This window comes from Chrysochloris asiatica, unplaced genomic scaffold (assembly GCF_000296735.1).
Source record: "Chrysochloris asiatica unplaced genomic scaffold, ChrAsi1.0 scaffold00002, whole genome shotgun sequence".
NCBI classification, from domain to species: Eukaryota; Metazoa; Chordata; class Mammalia; order Afrosoricida; family Chrysochloridae; genus Chrysochloris; species Chrysochloris asiatica.
In genome coordinates, this window is record NW_006408520.1 from 23,368,526 (window position 1) to 23,389,223 (window position 20,698).

Here is a 20,698-nt window from a genome sequence, read left to right on the forward strand (position 1 = left end):
GAAAACCAGGACATTTCATTTGCTCATCTAGAAAACCCTCCTGCTAAGTCCAACCCACTGTGTGGTTAACAAGGAAAACTCCTTTAAAATGGCTTTCTTCTTACTTAGTGTTGCTGGCATCAAGAATAGTTATTTATATGTTTTCCATTTGCTACTTGATTTATTTTAGAGACTGACACTTTTACAAGCTTACATCTCACAATACAGACACTTTTTTACTCTGCAGAAAGCAGTTGAAGCTACTTACTTGATGCCATGCCGAGCGAAACCTAGTTAAAAGTTTCTCTTTGTGCTGCAATCTATCACTCCTCTTACATTTCTTCAGGAAGAGTGTAAACTGCCTCCTAATTTTGGCATCTGCTACCTGCCTTACTAGCTGCTTCCTGTTGATTCCTGATATCACTCTGTCAGGTAGACACTTGAGGATTTCTTTTGCTATGCAGGAGTGCAGCAAATTCAAAATTATTCTATAGTGGTTTTTTTTAACGCTTCTGTCCATACAGTTTGGATGGGTGAATGGTTAATAATCAGGTACTGAAACAGAACTGTCAGATGGATTATTCATTTATTTATACCATTCATCTGTCAGTTTGTTGTTCTGTGGTTACTTGTATTTTGTTATGATGCTGGGAGCTATGACACCAGTACGTCAAATACAATCTGCATCACCCATGGTGGAAAAGTTTCAGTGGTACTTCCAGACTAAGACACGAGAAAGAATGGCCTGGTGATGGACTTAAAAAAATTAGTCTTGCTCTGATCCATCTGCCCAAGATGCCGAAGGGAAAGAAGGCCAAGGGGAAGAAGGTGGCGCCGGTGCCTGCCGCCATCAAGAAGCAGGAGGCCAAACAAGATGGTGAATCCCCTGTTTGAGAAAAGGCCCCAAAACTTCGGCATCAGATACGACATCTCACGTGCTTTGTCAAACGGCCCCGCTACATCCGGCTGCAACGGCAACGGGCTATCCTCTACAAACTGCTGAAAGTGCCCCCTGCCATTAACCAGTTCACCCAGGCCTTGGACCGCCGGAAAGCCACTCAGCTGCTGAAACTGGTCCACAAGTACCAGCCGGAGAAGAAGCAGGAGAAGAAGCAGAGGCTGCTGGCCCGAGTTGAAAAGAAGGCTCCTGGCAAAAGGGATGTCCCCACCAAGATGCCCCCTGTTCTGTGGGCTGGGGTCAACGCTGTCACCACTCTGGTGGAGAACAAGAAGGCCCAGCTGGTGATCATCGCACACGACGTGGACCCCATCGAGCTAGTCGTCTTCCTGCCAGCCTTGTGTCCTAAAATGGGAGTTCCCTACTGCATCATCAAGGGGAAGGCCCGGCTAGGACGCCTGGTCCACAGGAAGACCTGCACCACTGTGGCCTTCACGCAGGTGAACTTGGAAGACAAAGGAGCTCTGGCTAAGCTGGTGGAAGCCATCAGGACAGACGTCACTGGAGAGACAACGTTCTGGGCCCCAATCAGTGGCTCGCATTGCCAAGCTGGAAAAGGCAAAGGCCAAAGAACTGGCTACCAAATTGGGCTAATATGTACACGGATGGTTTCTCTGTACATACAAATAAATTCCTTCTTCAGCTCCCAAAAAAAAAAAAAAAAAAAAAAAATTAGACTCATTGATCACAATAGAAATTTGTCTGATATAGTGTTGTTGGAAGATAAGTTCTGTAGGTTGGAAGGGACTCACAACACACAAGATCATAGTAATGGCCTTGAACATACCAGTGATCATGAGGATGGTACAGGAGCAGGCAATCGATTTTGTTCTGTTTTTCATGACATCACCATGAATCAGAGCTGACTTGACAGCAACTGTGGGATAATGCACCAGACTGCAAGGTTGGCAGTTGAAAGACTCACCAGCCACTCCTTGGAAACCTCTACAGGGTCAGTATGAATTGGAACTGACTTGACAACACTTAACAACAACAACAATTTATTGATTCATTCTATTGTTTGAAAAACATTTCTTTTCTTGCCTGCAATATAACAGAAGCTTTAGAAAGTATAGTGAATCATTGCATGGCCATCTGTCTGATAGAACTCTAGAATAGGTCACCTTGCCTTCCAAGGTTCCCATCTTCTCTGCTTCTTTCTTTCTTTTTTTTTTCATATTTTTTTTCAAGTGATTATTTTCATACAAAGGGTGCTACACTAGAACTACATTCTTTTCACTTTCTTCTTTTCCTCAGTAGCACCAAAATACTGTGATAGGTGCCATCGAGTCAGTTCTGACGAGTAGTGCCCTATGTACAAGAGAATGAATCATTGCCCATCTTTACAATTGTTCCTGTGTTTGAACCCGTTGTTTGTCACTGCGTCAAGCCATCTCATTGATGGTTTTCCTTTTTTTCACGATCTACTTTACCAAGCCTGGTGTCTTTCTCCAGGGTCTGATCCCACCTGATGACATATGTGAGATGAAATGTCACCATCCTCTTTTAAGGAGCATTCTGACTGTACTTCTTTCAAGATAGATTTGTTCATTCTTTTGGCCAGTCCATGGTGTATTTACTACTCTTTGCCAGTGCCAAAATACATTTGTTCTATTTTCTTTTCTCTTGGGCTTTGTTTTATCCTTGGAGATAACTAGCTAATCTGATAAATAAATCCACATCAGTATGTTCATGACTTACCATTCCAGGTAATAGAACTTGCCTTCCAAGAGAGTTTTTAAGATGTCATGGATGTTTGTATGGGTATTTGTTAGGTCACCTATTGGCTAGGTGGCTTTATCAGGGACTCAAATTATTGTTTGTTGTTAGGTGCTGTCTAATACTTTCCAATTTATAGTGACATATGCACAACAGAAAGAAACACTGCCCAGTCCTGTGCCCACCATCCTCACAATTGTTAGGTTTGAGCCCCATTGTTGCTGCCATTGTTTCAGCCCATCTCCCTGGGGGGTCTTCCTCTTTTTTACTCTTTGAATTCCACTTTACCAAGCATGATGCCTTTCTGTAGGAACTGGTCCATCCTGATACTGTGTCTGAAATATGAGAGATGAAGTTTCAATATCCTAGCTTCGAAGGAACATACTAGCTGAAGCAATGAATGCTTAAACAGAACAGTAAAATGTTTTCTCTTATGGAAAAGTCTAACCTGGTAACTGTTCCATAAGGCAGTCTGAAGACGTAGACTCTTTCTATCCTACTTTTCCTTCATCATCCATAGTGTTAACCGTGTCCCAAAGCAGGCTTGCCACACTCATGCCCATGTGTTGTTCCACTGGGAGGGGAAACAAGGGCATGGAGGACAAGTAGTTTCCTTGTAAGGGTATAACATGGAAGTTGCATAAATCACTTATGCTTAAATCATATTGACCAGAAATACCTTTAAGATCACACCTTCTTTCAAGAAATTCTGGGCAGTCATATGCCTAGCTAAAACTCCAAAAGTGAATTTTATTATAGAAAGAAGGGAATGTAGATATTGGGAAAAATTAGCTGTCTTTGCAACAGTGTGTGTAGAATATTTTCATAAGGAAGGAATGTGGGGACTGTCTCAGATCACAGGTGTTTAAAGCAGAGAGAAACAATGATCTTTTATGGCATATACCATTGGAAGTGTCTGGGTTAAAATTGATTTTTTCAATTGGTTGTTGATACATTATTACTTCTATTCCTTTCTCCAGTGTTTTCTAAGGATTTTGCAGGTGGCAGTTTGAACCCAAAAGTCAGCCCACAAGAGATAGATGTGGCATTGTGTATCTGTAAAGATTTATAGCCTGGGAAACCCTATTGGTCACTTCTCCTTTTTACAGGGTTGCTGTGAGTTGGAATCAACTCAATGGTAGGTTGTTTTGGTTTTTAAGGATATATATATATATATATACCCCAGATTCCTGGTGTGGCACTGGAGAATAAGCACTGGGCTGAGAACCACAAGGCTGGCAATTAAAACTCACCAGTTGCTCCTCAGAAACCCTGGACAGGGTCGCTATGAGTTGGAATGGAGTCTATGCAACATAGCAACAACATAGGAGCCCCACCAGGGTCTCTATGAATTGGAATCAACTTGACGTCAGTTAACAATACCAACATAGAAGCCCTAAGAAGCCTTGATAGGCTAGAGGATTCTAAGCTGAGCTGCAAAGCACAAGATCAGTAGTTCAAATTTACCAGTTGCTCCATGGGAGAAAGATGAAGCTTTCTGCTCCCATAAAGATTTATAGCCTCGAAAACCCTATATAGGCTTGCTATGAGTTGGAAGCAACTCTATGACACACAACCACCATAGAAGCCCTGGTGGTGCTATGGGTTAAACATTGAGATGCTAACCAGAGAGTCAGTAGTTCAAATCCAACAACTACTCCATGAAAGAAAGACGAGGTGATCTGATTCAAGAATTATTTAGAATCTTAAAAAACCTTAAGGAGCAGTTCTACTCTGTCCAACAGGGTTGCTAATAATCAGACTCAGTTCAGTGGAAGTGGGTTTGGTTTTCATTCTGGTGTAAGAGCCCTGGTGAGTTTGAATGCACCAGCTGTTCCACAGGAGAAAGATATGACAGTCTGCTCCTACAAAGATTTAGTCTTAGAAACCTGATGAGTCAATTCTACTCTGTAGAATCTATAAGGTCGATATAAGTAAAAATGGATTTAACAGTTAACGGGTTTGGCTTTGGTTAAGGACAGTGATTTGGCTGAAATTGACATGTTAACTCTTTAATGCATGGTGTTATTTTTTAAGGGTACTTGCTGTTTCATATTGTTCACCCTACAGCATTTGAATGTATCCCTGCGTGTCTAGTTTGGCATCTCCTGTCATCTTTGTAGAAGCTGTTTTCATTGTATTGATGCCTGCTTACAACTCTGGTGTGGATCTCATTTTGAATCAGTCTTTCCAATCTAACTTATTTCCAGTGAATTCAACAAATGGATAATGAGTGCCTACTATGTGCCTGTTACAAGGTGCTGTAGAGATATAAAAAGACGGATACGGTCTCTGTTTTTCCGTGTCTCACAAGTAGGAGGTGAGACTGACAAATACGTAAAAAGCTTGGAATACAGGATAGACTGTGATAAGTGCTATGCTAGAAATACAAATAAAGTGCTAGAGAAGCACAGGGAGAGAAGGTAATTCTGAATCTGAGAGACAGGAGAAACTTCATGGAAGTTGTGGGATTTAAAATGGTATTATTTCACTTAGTATAGAAGGGACAAAGGCTCTCCCAGGCAGCTTTGCAATTCTTACTGGTGTTGCTGAAACTTCGGATGTAAAGCTTCGGGAATAGGAGAAAAGAACTGTGCTGCCGGATGGTAAACAGATTTTCACAGTCAAGTTGTGGAGGTCTTTGCATACCACAATGAGAGGCTAAGAAAGCAATGTATGAGATACCTTGAACTACTGTATGAGTTGGGATAGATTCCATGCCACATAACAACAGCATAGGAGCCCCACCAGTGGGTGTAGATGTGTGTGTAGGGGGAGGTGGTTCTTGAGACAGAGGGACTGGTTATGAGATAACTTTTATCAGTGTTGTAATTGTTATTGTTGCTAAGTGCTGTTGAGTTGGTTTCTACTCATAGCGACCCTGTATAGGCTTTCCAAGAAGCGGCTGGTGAGTTTCAATGGCTGACCTTGTGGTTAGCAGTCCAGTGCTTATCCTACAGTGTAACACCAGGACTCCTTTATCAGGATAGGTAAGAAGAATTAAGATTCTAAAGTAGTTCTGAGATGAAGTGGAAGGAAGGTTGTCAGAGTTTTATAAAAGTTGGAGAGAGGGAGAAGTAGATGACTTAGTTTTCAAGCCTAAACTACTAAGATGCTCTTGATGTTACCACTGAGTTGATTCTGACTCACGGAGACCCCATGTATGCAGAGCAGAACTACTTCATAGGGCTTTTAAGGCTGTAATGTTTCAGAAGCAGACCAGGATGTCTTCCAAGGTGCCTCTTGGTGGGTTCGAAACTCCAACCTTTCAGTTAGTAATCCAGTACTTAACCTATTGTGCCAACCAAGACAATAATACTAATAACGAATCCCATTAACTGTTAGTCAGAAATATTAGTAAATTTATAGATAAAATTCAAAGGACTTTAGAAACAAAGTGCTAAATAAAATGCAAGACAGCATTTTAACCTACACATTCTAGTGTCTTATCTGGAATGTTTCTCCCTGATGGCAGGAACTTCTGTACTACAGACCTAGTGTCTTGATACCAAAAAATCAAACCCACCCACTACCATCAAGTTTATTTGGATTCATGGTGACCCTATACAAGGTTTCTGAAACCGTACATCTTTGCTGAAGCAGACAGCTTCAATTTTCTCCTGTGGCAGTTGACCTTTAGGTTAGCAGCTCCGTGACTAACCCATTATGCCACCAGAGCTCCTTAGTGTCTCAAAGTTGTTGCTAAGTGCTGTTGAGTCAGTCCCAACTTATAGCAACCCTGTATAGGATTTCTGAGGAACAGCTGGTGGGTTTGAACCACTGACCTTGCAGTTAACAGTCCAGTGTTTACCCTACAGCACCATACCAGGAAAATGTTTATACAAAAGACTCCAAAATGTACTCAATAAAGTAACATGTTAAACTTTGTTTAACCTAGCATTTCATTTTGTCTTGAACTTTTTCTAATAAAACTCTCCTATAAATGTCTCACAGGAGTTCTAGTGTGGTGCTGTAAGATAAGCACTGGACTGCTAACCACAAGGTCAATGTTTCAAACCCACCATTCGCTCCTTGGAGACTCCATACAGGGTTGCTATGAGTTGGAACTGACTCAGCAGCACTTAACAACAACAATAAATGTCTCATAGACTGTTCTCCAGAATGTACTTTGAGAAACACTGTCTTCGGGTAACCTGTGATTAAAACTCAAATGAACAGAATCCTAAAGTGAGACGGGAATTGGTGTATATGTCTGTCTATCAGTTTGTCTGTCTCTCTGCCCGCTTACCAGAGCTAAAGGCAGTGAGATTTCTGTAAGTGGTGTCCCTTGGTAAGGCACAACCTCAAGAGGAATGGATGATCTTTTGTCCCCTCACCTGATCACAGGTTTTAAAAGACTCACCATCAACTTAAAATGCCTTTAAAGCTCTAAATATGGCCCTAGGACTTTACTCTTTAAACTGGAGTTCAAGATGATGGTCACAAGCATGTCCCTGAGGCAGTTTCGAGTACTTTAAAAGCTTCAGTTAGTTTTCAAATGTTTATCAGTGTTTCCAGAGTCATGGAAGGCCAAAGGAGGCTTTCAGAATTCAATAGCAGTACAAGAAAGGATTGGGGCCAAGGACCTAATTATATTTCTTACACAACACTGGTTCTGTTATAGGGAAATATCTGTGACGTGCACGCGCACACACACTGTAGGATTTGCACTTTAAATCTGCCCTACAGAACCTCTTTGAGGGGTGGGTAATATACAGAGAATGACAGTGCAACAAATATCAGTAATGTTTATTCCACTGCATGTAAGATTTTAAGAAGGAAAACAATGCCTTTTAAAATTTACTGCAGTAGAGCCTAGTGACATATCATAAGGCATTTTAGTGTTCTTTATACGTATGTCGGTCAACTTTATAATAACAATATTCCATAGGCACTGTTTTACAATGATCAAGACTGCAGTTGACATCTTGAATATTTCTTTGTCACACTGAAATTCAAGTTCTGTTGCTTCTTTAAAAAAAAAAAAAGAAATGTTATTTCACGAATGATTAAAGTGCTAGAAACCCAGGACTGACAGCCCTTGTGCTCAAAATGCTCGTGTGGCTCTTGTCTGATTAAAGGTACATATCATTGAACTTACTTCATTTACAGTGTAATTCTTGGGTTACCTAGGTAACATTCAGGTTAATCAGCTGCACCATACTTTGCCTAATTGCTGGAGAGCACTTCAGCTGCCACTTCAGTCCCTGAAAGATAACAATCTTTTGCTTTCACTTTTTTTTTTTCCAGCTTGATATTTGGAGGCTATTTCAGATGCTCTTGACTTCAGAACCATTTCCCTCTCTGACTCTGACACATGGTACTTTGCCCTCATATCAGCTGCACTTGAATAGCTGGCTTTCACAGAGGCCATTTCCCTTTTTGTTATATGTGGTTCAGGTCACACAATTGTGGATTGTTCTCTTTAATGATAGTAAGATGGTTCAAATGATCATTTTGTATATTAATATAAGCTCCTCAGAACATGTTTCCTATTTACTTTTCTTGATTTTCTGAGTGCTTGACCACTTAAGTGAATGTGAGCAAGAGAGTTTATTTAAAGCAAATGGTTGAGGAGATTCAGTTGACCTGCCTAAAATTTTATGGGCAAAATCTCACGATGCCAAGCTGTTAAGTAAATGGACAATGTAGGTGACCACTGTCTGAGAGAGCTAGTTTTTGAGATGGTGCCAACAAGCAAGGCCCTTAACAATTATTTGTTAGCTAAAACCCACTGCTGGAGAGTATTTTACCCACTGAGCCACTAGGTGCCTCTGGTCAAGGTAATGATATTCTATATACGATGAGTTTTGGCTTTTACTGTAGGAACACTAAAAATTGAACTAAAAAGAATCAATAACTTGCCTGTCTGGGGTCTTAAAGGTTTGTGAGCTGCCATCTAAAATACAACTATTGGTCTCTATTCATCTGGAGCAAAAGAGAATGAAGCAAACCAATGGTTTAAAGAAGAAACGAATCCACAGGACTAATAGCCCACACAAACTATGGCCTCTTCTAGCCTCAGAACAAAAGAATTAGTCTTGTGAATCTTTAAAGCATATCTAGGGTATTGTTAAATGCCAAGCATCAAAGTACTCTTTGCCCAAATATTTCAGTTAAAGATCAGAAGCTTCTTTTTATAAATACTTTGAAGAAAGAATCTGAAGATGCTGGAAGAAGAAACATTGCACCTAATTCTCTAAAACATTTATTTTCTCAAAAATTAATTCTCTAAAACATTTATTTTCTCAAAACTCTAATGAAGAGCCCCATTGTGTGAATTCTCTCTACAACATTTGCTATCTTTGTGACCAAAGTTACGTACGCCCTATTTTCTTTCCTATATAATAGGAATGAGCACCTACCTTATAAAGTAGTTTTGTGAATATTCAAAAAGATAAAGTATACAAAGAGCTTGCACAGTGCTGGGGACATTGTTGTTGTTGTTGTAAAGTTCCGTGGAGTCGGTTCCGACACAAAGTGACCTTGTACCAGGTTTCCGAGGCTGCAAATCTTTATGGGAGCACAAAGCCTCATCTTTCTCCAGCGGAACAGCTAGTAGTTTTGAACTGCTGACCTTGAGGTTAGCAGCCCGATTCATAACCACTACGCTACCTTAAGATGGTAAATATAATGTACAGAAACTTGGACTTTTAGGCTTGATTGTCTGTCATCACAAGGAAAAGCTAAAAATTTTCAACATGATTTTCATATTCCTTTCATATACATTTTCAAAAACTTATAATTTTAGGCTTCATAAGTTTTCATCTTGGCATAAACCCAAACAGTTTGTATTTTGAAATTTTGAATTCTATTTCCCAGGTTGCTAAACATTTCCTAAAACTCCTTGAATTCTATTAATACAGCTTCTAGTTTAGATGATGTCTGTAACTTCGGTGAAATAAAAAAACTTAATAGAAAGTATTATAGTGATCAGAGGAAGGTTTCCCCATTGAAGAGAAATGCTAAATGAATACTAAAATAACAGTACCATATTTTGCATACAACATATAAGCAAATATTATAAACTGGTATTTCAGAAACCAACAATCTAAAATTTCCTTTGTGGAAAGCTCCCTTATGGTTATGTACCATTTCTGTTGTTCAGTCGAGTTGGTTTTGACTCATAGCTTGAGTGTCAGGCATTAGATTAGGACATGACCAAGAGAATAACAGAGTTTTAGTGCTTTATTCGTGTGCTCTATACAAAGGAGTTTCTTCCATGCCTATTACTAAATTAATAACACTTGTTGTTGTTAAATACCGTGTAGTCAGTTCTGACTCATAGTGACTCTGCACAGGGTTTTCAAAGTTGTAAATAAATCTTTACGGGAGCAGAAAGCCTCATCTTTGTCCCGTGGAACAGCTAGTAGTTTTGAACTGCTGATCTTGAGGTTAGCAGCCTGATTCATAACCACTACGCTACCAGAGCTCCTTAAATTAATAACACTTGGTATATAATAATTGCTATAAATATTTTTCAAGTTTGATGTTAACCTTTCAATTTTAATTATTTTTGAATTGCTTCAAATTTATATGTAGGTAGGTTTTTCTTTGTGACTTTTCTCACTGTTTTAAGTTCAGAATGTTCTCTCTCTAAAATTTTGGTATTTAGAACTATTTTCTTACAAATTTTGATAGATTGGGTTTTTTTTTTAAAAAACTGAGGTGTTTTTATTCACCTGGAATTTATGAGTGTATTGGATATAAGATAATGACTAAATTGGCTTTTTTGATTGATAGGAAATAAACACTGTTTAGTACTCCTCTTTCCTACTGATCTGTAATTTCTTTTTTGTCATATATCGCATACTCATGGTATGTCTTTGCTCCATCTATTGTGTCCCATTAACTTGTTATGCTATTACTGTATTAGTGCCATGACTTTTTTTGTTGTTGTTGTTGTTTATGATTAGTTATTTGTATCAATTAGTATACAACAGGGTTAAGATACCATCAAGAAATGAAGATCCTTTTGTACCAGTAGTTAGCAAGTTTCTTAATAGTTATTGACTTATTAAATGATGTAAATCAATTCCATTTACATATATGTGTAGGCTTACAAAAATAGTAAAAGAATACTCGGTTTCTTACGCACTTGATGAACTGTTTTTCTGCTCATTTATTTCAAAACGTTTCAAAGGGCTGCTCAGTACCTCCTTTGTATGTCTATGACATAAACTAGTTTTAGAGAATTGTCTGTTAAGAGGAATCTACTATTAAACTTAGGCACAAAACAAAGTAAAGAAAAAGAAAAATGGGAAAAACTTCTATTTTTGTATTCAAGTATTGATATGCAATTATGAGCATCCCTGACCAATAAGATGATCCTTCTCTCCTGCTCTTTCCTCCTTACTCTTTACCCCTTTAAAAAGTACCTTTTAATTTAGTTAATGTATAGAGGCAGTTTTGGATGATAGCTTTAGGTTACTCAAGGGATAAATTCTATGTCCTTCCTATAGCCATTGTGAGTCCAACACTTACTGTGAATTCTGGAATGCTGGTCTCCTGTTCTCCTTTGGCCTAAATTCTGAATTTTATTTGAACCGAATAGTCCCTTGTATATTGTTTGTGTTTTAAATGTGACAGGAGAATAAACAAACTATTTTTTGTCTCAAGAGCACAATATATCCTGAGTGAGTTAATGACTCTTTTGAATAGATTTTAGCTGTTTCCAAATAAAGATTTTTTTTTTTTTTAGTCACATGTAATCTCTGCAACTTTTTCATGTCCTAAGAATTAGCATTTAATCTCTGTTTAACCGAAATTTAGTTCGTGATGTTGACACCCCTGCATTTTAACACTGGGATTTCATTGTGGGACACAATTCCTTTCAATCAACTTAATATCCCATCTTGGTCTCTAAGGGACAATAATTGAGTTTAGGCTAGTTTTAAATAGCGATAAGGGCAGGGAACACAGATGGGTATTTCATTGATTGAAACTAACCCTGGCCTAAGGCCTCAGTGTCAGGCATTAGATTAGGACATTACAGAGAGAATGACAGAGTTTTGGTACTTTATTCCTCTCAATAACATTCTTTCACATATTGGGTTTATCCCTCCCCTAGGTAGCTACTTTATCATGCAGAAGGTCTTAATCCACTGCTGTGGCTCTGTCTGCTCTCACTTTGATGCGGCTTCTGTTTACAAGAGTAATGCAGCCTGTGTAAGACAAAGTACTCGTGACAAGGACAACTGAATAAGGCTTTTAGATGCACAGTGATCTGACCTAAAAACAAAACAAAACAAAACCCACACCGCAGACACATACTGACACAAACACAGACACAAACCCACAAACACAGACACACATGCAAACACAGACTTAAACAAAAGCCAAGCTTTTCTGAAATGAAGTTATGATGTTTGCATCCCAAAGACTCAGACATTCGGATTTCATCAAGAAGACCCTACATTACTGATCTCCTTGTTTGGCACTTTATCTTTTCTTCACCTCTGACCTTCCTTTCAGGCTCTCTTCAAGGCCTCATGGACGTAAGCTCTTGTGGAGTTCTTTTAGAAGTAGGATTGCTGCCATCCCCTCGGGTGAATTTAAGCAGCTGCTGGAGTCAGTGACAAGGTTGGATACAGATTTGGTATCCTGGCTGGGAAAGAGATTATGGGTCAGTCCCCAGTGCTGGGATACAAAAGATTCAAGCAGTTCAGGATTTTTTGGATATCCGAAAAAGATTTCATGAAATTTGTAAAGATCTAACAGTGTATCCTAGATTTCATGTGGCCTAAACAGCTTATACTAAGTTAAACTCTCGGTGATCAGTAAATGGTGTTTTCACAGCTATGCAGTTTTTCCAAGATCGAACTGCCTTGGAATAATTTAATTTCATCAAATTGCATGGTTGCTGGATGAAGCAGGTGACCATTGCATTTAGATGCCTTAGTTGTTAAAAAGGCATCCTAACTTTAGTGAATCCCCTGTTTTATACTGTGAAGAATTGTATGTTCACTCTAGTAAAATTAGGTGATCAGGAAATGCCTTTTTTTATTCTTCAGAGCCTGAATATGATATGATAGATGATAAAAATATGTTTTCCCATAAAGGAACAAAAACACAAGAAAAGATTTTTATTTTGTTCTTGGTCATCATCTCCTCTTTCAGCAAAATCTCAAAAGAATATGTAATGGAATTATGAAAGAAGGTATATTATAATTGCATGAATCTGTATATTTCGCAAAACCCAAAACCCAAAACACAATCTACCAGACTCTTCAGCATTTTAGAGGTAGAGAAGTCAGCATATTCCTATAGACTTTCCTTTTTAACTCTCTTTCACCTACTTTTTCTCCACAGACTCAAAGTAAGAACCCACAGGATGATTGTTTGACACTGTGTAGTGGTCTCTGTTATGGATGGTAGTAAATAAGCAAAAAGTAGGAAAGGTCCATGTTTAAAAGACAGAACATTTGGCATTACTAGTGTATGTTCCACATCAGAAACTGTTGGAATGGACAAAGGGCAAACCCTCTGGCATGTGCTTAGTGCCATCACTGAAGGAAGCAGCCCACAGGCATTCCCTGGTGTCTTCACGGTACATAATTGCTGTTCTAAAGCTGGCTCATTCATTTCAATAGGAGTTACTTAGGGAGAGTAGCATTGTTTCGCTATTCAGATTTTGTAATATTTTGAAGGCAAACAGCTCTGGTCAACACCACCCTTTCCCCAACTAATTGGGACCCTCGTAAACTCATTTGTTTGATTGAATTCAACACAAATTCATTGAGACTGCAATATCACTGAACAGTACGTACTAACTATACAACTGTGGAGCTCCAAATCATCAGTTCCCTACTAAGAACACCACCTCATTTGGTCCAAGATATTCATCAGGCACAAGAATAAAATCTAAGTGTGGGTGTCGCAGAGACAAAATGAGAGATCTTAGTGATAAACACCTGGGGCAACAGAATTAGACGATAGCTTTGGTCTCTCAAGTCTGCAGAGCCCCATGTATGAGTTTGGTTTCTATTAGCTTAAAAATAGAGACGATAATAATTTAGAAATCATTTACTATTTTGAGAATATTCCAGGATATTTTTGTGGTCTCATTTTGGCAACTTTGAATACTGTGTGACCTGGCTTTATCAATGAAGAATCTGAGTTTATTTGACTTCCATTCTCTCTTCTCCCATGATCACAGTGTTAGTTGGAAGCACAATAAAGTCCAAGTTCTAGTTGATTTGAACTGTCTAGTAAGTCTAATTAAAGTTTAAATGAAACAGGTAAAAAGTATGACAATAGTTCTTTCACCTGTACAGTAATAGAATCTCAAGGAAAATGTTTTATATACAATTAGTCTTTCCTTTAAAATGTTGTTGGGAAATTCCTAATGACTAAATTTTCACACCACAATTACATAAAAGCATTATGGTCAACCACCTCTCCTCAACACTTTCACATGAGTTTCATCATTATGAAGATTGTCTTTTATGATATTCATATGAGTTTGACCTGAGCCAACAAAAGCCAGGAAAATCGATTATAGGGGAAAACTCAGCTTTAAATCCTATGTTCCTGTGGGGCCGCCTTTAGCCTCTGGGCAGCTAGGAGCTTGCATGTGGCGCATCTCTGACACAGTTCTGAAATAAAATGAGGTGGATGCTGCTGGAGCTCAATCCTTGAAAAAAAAAAAAAAAAAAAAAAAGAGAGGAAGAAAGAAAGATGTTCCCTTAGTCCATTCACGTTACTACCTGAGCTCATACTTTCATGCCATTTAAGTTCTGAATGAAAGCTAGTTATGAAAAGGCAAAACTCTGTTGTGGAAAATGAGGCAGTTGGCCTGAATTTGTAGATTAGATTTTTTTGTTGTTGTTGTTAAGTAATAATTTGTTTATCTTGTGCTGCTGGTTTTGGTCTCTTACATTCTCTGCCAGCAAAGGAAAAGTTAGCTCAAGTTTTGCTCCCACTGCCATTAACAGATGGCACGCAGATCTAAGCATAAGCTACGCCTTCAGGGCCACAGGCAAAGGGTGAGGGCCGCTCCCCTGTGGACAACCTCAAAAGGCCCTAAGCTTGAGTAGCACAAATGAAAAGGTCTAGTGCTGGTGTTAATTACGCAGAAACCACACAGAAAGTGCTGGCTGTTACTGAGTTGAGAGGTTGGGCATCTCTTCTTCCCCAGATTAAAGGCTCGATATGAAAACATTTTGCAGAGGACAATGAAGTGAAGATTAGCATAATCTTTTGCAGTATCCTCAGTAAGCTATCCATGAGTGAGTTGCTTTTTTCTCATTCCTTTGGCTCTAATGTCTGGATTTAAGGAATGGTATTGTTAAGAGTAAGCTTTGTCCTTGGAGCCTGACAGTTGTGTTTTTCCCGCCTTCATGTTATCATCCCAGTTGCTGGTCTCATGTTCTTCAGGGAAACAGACAATGGAAGGAAAAATAATGTGTCAGTTCCTTGACAAAACCTTTCTGTGCTATGTAATTCTTAATCCAGTCTCTTCAAGGTGTTTTTCTCTTTTTTAAACATTTTCTTGCTTGTGTTCACTATTTGGATAGTATCAGTCTGAGTACAGTATAGAGTTAAGTAGCACTGAACTTTGGAGTTATCCTTGTTGTTGTTTTTAAGTGTTGTATTGAGTCGGTTCTGACTCATAGCGACCCTGCATAGGGTTTCCAAGGAACGACTGGTGAATTTAAACCACTGACCTTGCAGTTCAAACTAACTTTACAGTCCAGTGCATTATTCCACAGCACTACACCAGGACTCCTATGCAGCTATTGTTGTTGTTGTTGTTGTTAAGTGTCTTTGAGTTGGTTCCGACCCACAGCAGCCCTGTATAAGGTTTCCAAGGAGTAGCTGGTGAGCTTGAACCACTGACCTTGCAGTTCAAACCAACTTGTTTTTTTTTTGCACTTCAGTTAGAACATTAAACTGCCATTTTTACATTTCATATCAAAATGTGGTTATCAATTAAAATAGTTATTCAGATGTATGTCACTAAAAGCCTTGAGTGTTGAGGTTTCTCATGAAGAGAATTTAACCATTTGCACGGTTTTGCTTAATGTGACTCTCTTGGGGGCTGGTCCAGTAGCTAATGCACTAGTTTGTTGGCCACTTTGATCCTGGCTACCCTGTTTTAAGTCTTGCTACAACTGGTTAAGCTAGTGTTCTCTAACCCCGGGGATAACTTGAGGGTTCTGAAAGTCATGAGGTACCGTCCCCAAGATCAAAATATAAAAATAGGTCTGGGGTCAGGAAACTTGACAGACCCCCGGAAGCTCTTCACTTTTACAGCTGGAGACTGTCTCTTATGTATTTAGGATTCGTCATTAGGATTCTGACAAAGAAGTGCAGTATGGGATTGCTGCAGGGCAGGCTCTTTGAATCTTATTCCTGATATAAAAAAACGAAAAACAAAAAAAAAAAAAAAAAAAAACAACTTCAGGCTGCTGACAGGACACAAGGCGAGTACAAGGAAAGCATTAAAAAGCAGCTTATATCTATTGATGGCTGAAGGAAGGTTAGAATGACTGAGTTTTGAGTTGGGGTGGAAACCCCAGAGTTTGTTTGCTTATACTAGATGAGTTTGGGGAGTCATTGGTAGTTTTTAAGGACTGTGAGAGGTATCTTAAAAGCATGTGGTTCTTTAGGATCAACACTGTTTACTAACCACAAGGTTGGTGGCTCAAACCCACCAGTCACTCCTTGGAAACCATATACAGGGTTGGTCGCTATGAATTAAAACTGACTTAAGAGCACTTAACAACAATGACAACAAAAATCCATTGATAGTTCATTTGACCTTTGTAAAGGTTTGACATGGATTCCATTGGAGACCTAGACTGTCTACTTGTTGCCCTGACCAGGTCACATGGAAATGTAGTATTTTACCTACTAGACTTAGCTAAGATTTTCTGTCTGAATAGGAATCATTTGATTCGATCTGATTTTCTTTTATTGAGGTAGCTCATTCCATATTAGTTTGCAGTCCAAACAAAGACTAGCCATTTAATCCAGCCAAGATCAATTGTTTTTCAGTCTGCAGTCTGAGGTCAACAAGTTGTCAAAATATGACATTGTAGAAGAAAGCAACTTTATACATCAACTTATATAGGTGTTGCATCATGATATCAAATTATTTCTTGCAACCAAAGGTAAAAGACTTTACCATGAGACTCAATGATTTCTGTGGTAGGGTGAACACGGCACTTGATGTGGTGCTTGGCACACACTGTTGAGTCTTCTATGTTTCCTGGTGACAAATGATAACTCGGCAAACTTCTGTGAGCACTAGTTCCATTATTTGGGCAGTGATCTTCCCAGTGGCAACTTTCCAGATCTACTGAAAAGATTAAATGGGATCATGTATTTTAGAGCATTTGTAAACCTGCATAAGATGTCATTATGATAGTCGGAATTCTCCTTAGAAGCAAGGATGGTAAGACTTTATCTCATGTACTTGAGACATGATATCAATAAGGACAAATCCCTGGAGAAGGACATCATGCTTTGCAAAGTAGAGGAAGATGCTCAATGAAATGAATTTGACATAGTGGTTGCAACAAAGGACTCAAACATAAATAACAACTGTTGTGAGGGTAGTGTGAGACCAAGCAGTGTTGCATTCTGTTGTTCATAGAGTTACTATGAGATGAAATCAACCCTACAACATCTAAAAATAAAAACACTAAGCACCCTAAGAGCAGGTTTTTATCTTACACATTTAAAAAAAATCTTTCATGATAGTTAGTACATACCTAACACATAGTTGCTGTTGTTACATACCATTGAGTCTGTTCTGACTCATAGTAATTCTGTATACAGCTTCTGAGGAGCAGCTGGTGAGCTTGAACACCCAACCTTATAGTTCAAACTAATGCTGCTGTCCAGCACAGTAACTTACAGTATCGCAGAGTAGAAACTCAAATTCTGTTTGTTAAATTAATGAATATAGATTAGTGAAATGATTTAATAGTGTATAGACCAGGATCCACCATTTGTCTGTCAGTTTGTCATACTGTGATGGCTTGCATGTTGCTATTATACTAGGAACTATGCCATGAGTATTTTAAATACCAGCAGGTTCACCTACGGTGGACAGGTTTCAGCTGAGCTTTCATATTAAACTAGATTAGTAGGAAGGAGAGGCAGACTACATCTGAATGTTTAGCCACTGAAAACCTTATGAATAGCACCAGAATATTGTCAGATACAGTGTCAGAAGATTAGGAAGGTACTCAAAATACAACTTCTCAAAGTAGACATGATTGTGATGATGTGAATACAGTAAAGCTTTTAGGACCTTCATTTGCTGATGGGGTACAACTCAGAATGAGGAGAAACAGCTGCAAATATCCATTAATAGTCAGAACATGGAATGTGTGAAGTATGAATCTAGGAAAATTGCAAGTTCAAAAATGAAAACGAATGCATAAAGATCAATATCCTAGGTATCAGTGAGTTGAAATGGACTGGTATTGGCCATTTTTGAATCTGATAATCATAAGGTTTACTATGCTGGGAACAACAAATTCATCACGTAAAAGAACATTTGAAGATCAATATTGAAGTACAATGCTGTCTGTGGTAGGATAGATAATATTCATATGCCTACAACGAAGACCAGTTAATACCATTATTATTCAAATTTACATACCAATTATTAAAGTCAATGATGATGAAATCGAAGAATTTTACCAACTTCAGTCTGAAATTGATCAAACATGCAATCAAGATGTATTCATATTTACTGGTGATTGGAATACAAAGGTTGGAAACAAGGAAGAAGATTAGTAGTTGGCCTTGGTGATAGAGAAGATGCTGAAGATTGCATGTTAGAATTTTGCAAGACCAATGGCTTATTCATTGCAAATACCTTTTTCAAACAACATAAAAGGCAATTATACACATGGACCTCACCATATGGAATCAAATTGACTACATTTGTGGGAAGAGATGGTGGGAAAGTTCAATCTCATCAGCCAAAACCATACCAGGAGCAGACTGTAGGACAGACCATCAACCGCACATATGAAAACTTAGCCTGAGGCTGAAGAAAACTAAAACAAGTCCACAAGAGACAAAATATGACTGTGAACATATTCCACATGAATTTAGAGACCATCTCAACACCTGATCTTATGCAGTAGTCACTAATGACCGAAAACCAGAAGAATTGTAGGATGGTATCAAGCACAACGACAGGAAAAAAACAAATGGTCATTAAAAAGACAGGAAAGAAAGAAAAGACCAAAATGGATGTCAGAAGAGACTCTGAAACTTGTTCTCCTATGTAGAGATGCTAAAGTTAATGGAAGAAATGAGGAAGTAGAAGAGCTGGGCAGAAAATTCCAACGGGCAGCTAGAAAAGACTAAGTCAAATATTATAAAGAAATGTGCAAAAACCTGGAGTTAAAAAACCAAAAGGGAAGAACATACTCAGAATTTATGAAGCTGAAAGAACTGAATTAAATTCAAGCCTCAACTTGCAATATTAAAAAAGATCTTTGGGCAAAATATTGTATGATTCATAAAGCATCAAAAGAAGAAGAAAACTTTACACAAAGTTTCATAACAAAATGAAACGGTCAGTGTTCACACATTCCAAGAGGTAACCTATGATCAAGAACCAATGGTACTGAAGGAAAAAGTCCAAACAGCACTGATGGCATTGGCAAAAACAAGGCTCCAGGAATTGACAGAATACAAATAGAAATATTTCAACAAACTGATGCAGCACTGGAGACATTCACTTATCTATGCCAAAAAATTTGGAAGCTATCTGGTGAACTGAATAGAAGATATTCATATTTGTGAACTTTTCAAATTGAGACGATCCAATGAGATGTGGAAATCATTAAACAGTATCACTAATATCACATGCAAATAAAATTTTCCTGAAGATAATTCTGAAAAAAACTGTACATCGACAAGGCAATTCACTAACTCAAGCCAGATTCAGATGAGGATGTGAAATAAGGGATATCATTACTGAGGTCAGATGGATCTTGACTGAAAGCAGAGAATAACAGAAAGATGTTTACTTGTACTATTACTTACTCTGCAAAGACTTTCGACTGTGTGGATCAAGATAAACTATGCTTTTGTGAAGAATAAGTATTCTAGAATATTTAATTGTGCTCTTGAAGAACCTGTACTTAAGACCAAGAGGCAGTCAATGGAACAGATCAAAGGGATACGGAATGGTTTAAAATCAAGAAATGTGTATGCCAGGGCTGTATTCTTTCACCATACTAATTCAATCTGTATGATGAGCAAACAATTCAAGAAGCTGGATTTTATGATGAAGAACGTGATATCAGGATTGGAGGAAGACTCTTTGACAACCTATGATATGCAGATGATGCATCCTTGCTTGCCGAAATAGAAGAGTATTTAAAATGCTTACTGATGAAGATGAAAGACCACAGCCTTCATTATGGGTTGCACCTCAAAGTAAAGAAAACAAAAAATTCTTACAACTGGACCAAATCAATAACATCAATATAAACTTAGAAAATATTGAAGTTGTCAAAGACTTCATTTTGCTTGGATTCACTATCCAACAACATATTGCATTAGGCAAATATGCTGCATAAGATCTCTTTGTCTTTGAAGAACAAAGATATCAGTTTGAGAAGTAGAGTGTGCCTGATGCAAGCCATGGAATTTTCAGTAGCTTCAGATGCATGTGAAAGTTGGAAAATGAATAAAAAAGAATTGATGCATTTGAGTTCTGGTGTTGGAGAAGAATATTGAAAGTACTGTGGACTGCCAGACGAGCAAACATCTGTGTTGGAAGAAGTATAGTCAGAATGTGCCGTAGAAACCAGATGGCCAGATTTCATATTTTGTACTTTGGGTAGATTATCAGGTGGGACCAGTCCCTGAAGAAGGACATTATGGTTAGTAAAGTGGCGGGTCATCAAAAAAGAAGTAGATTCCCAATGACATGGCAGCATCAATGGACTCTAGTCTAACAACAGTTGTGATGATGGTGGAGGATTAAGCAGTGTTTCATTCTGTTGTGCATATGTTGCTCTGAATTAGAATTCACTTGATGGCACCTAACTACAACAA

General features: G+C 38.4%; 1 pseudogene; it reads left to right on the top strand.

Moving 5' to 3' along the window:
- The first annotated feature begins 774 nt into the window (after window positions 1-774).
- On the top strand, window positions 775-1,531 carry LOC102817917 (annotated as a pseudogene).
- The last annotated feature ends 19,167 nt before the right edge of the window (window positions 1,532-20,698 follow it).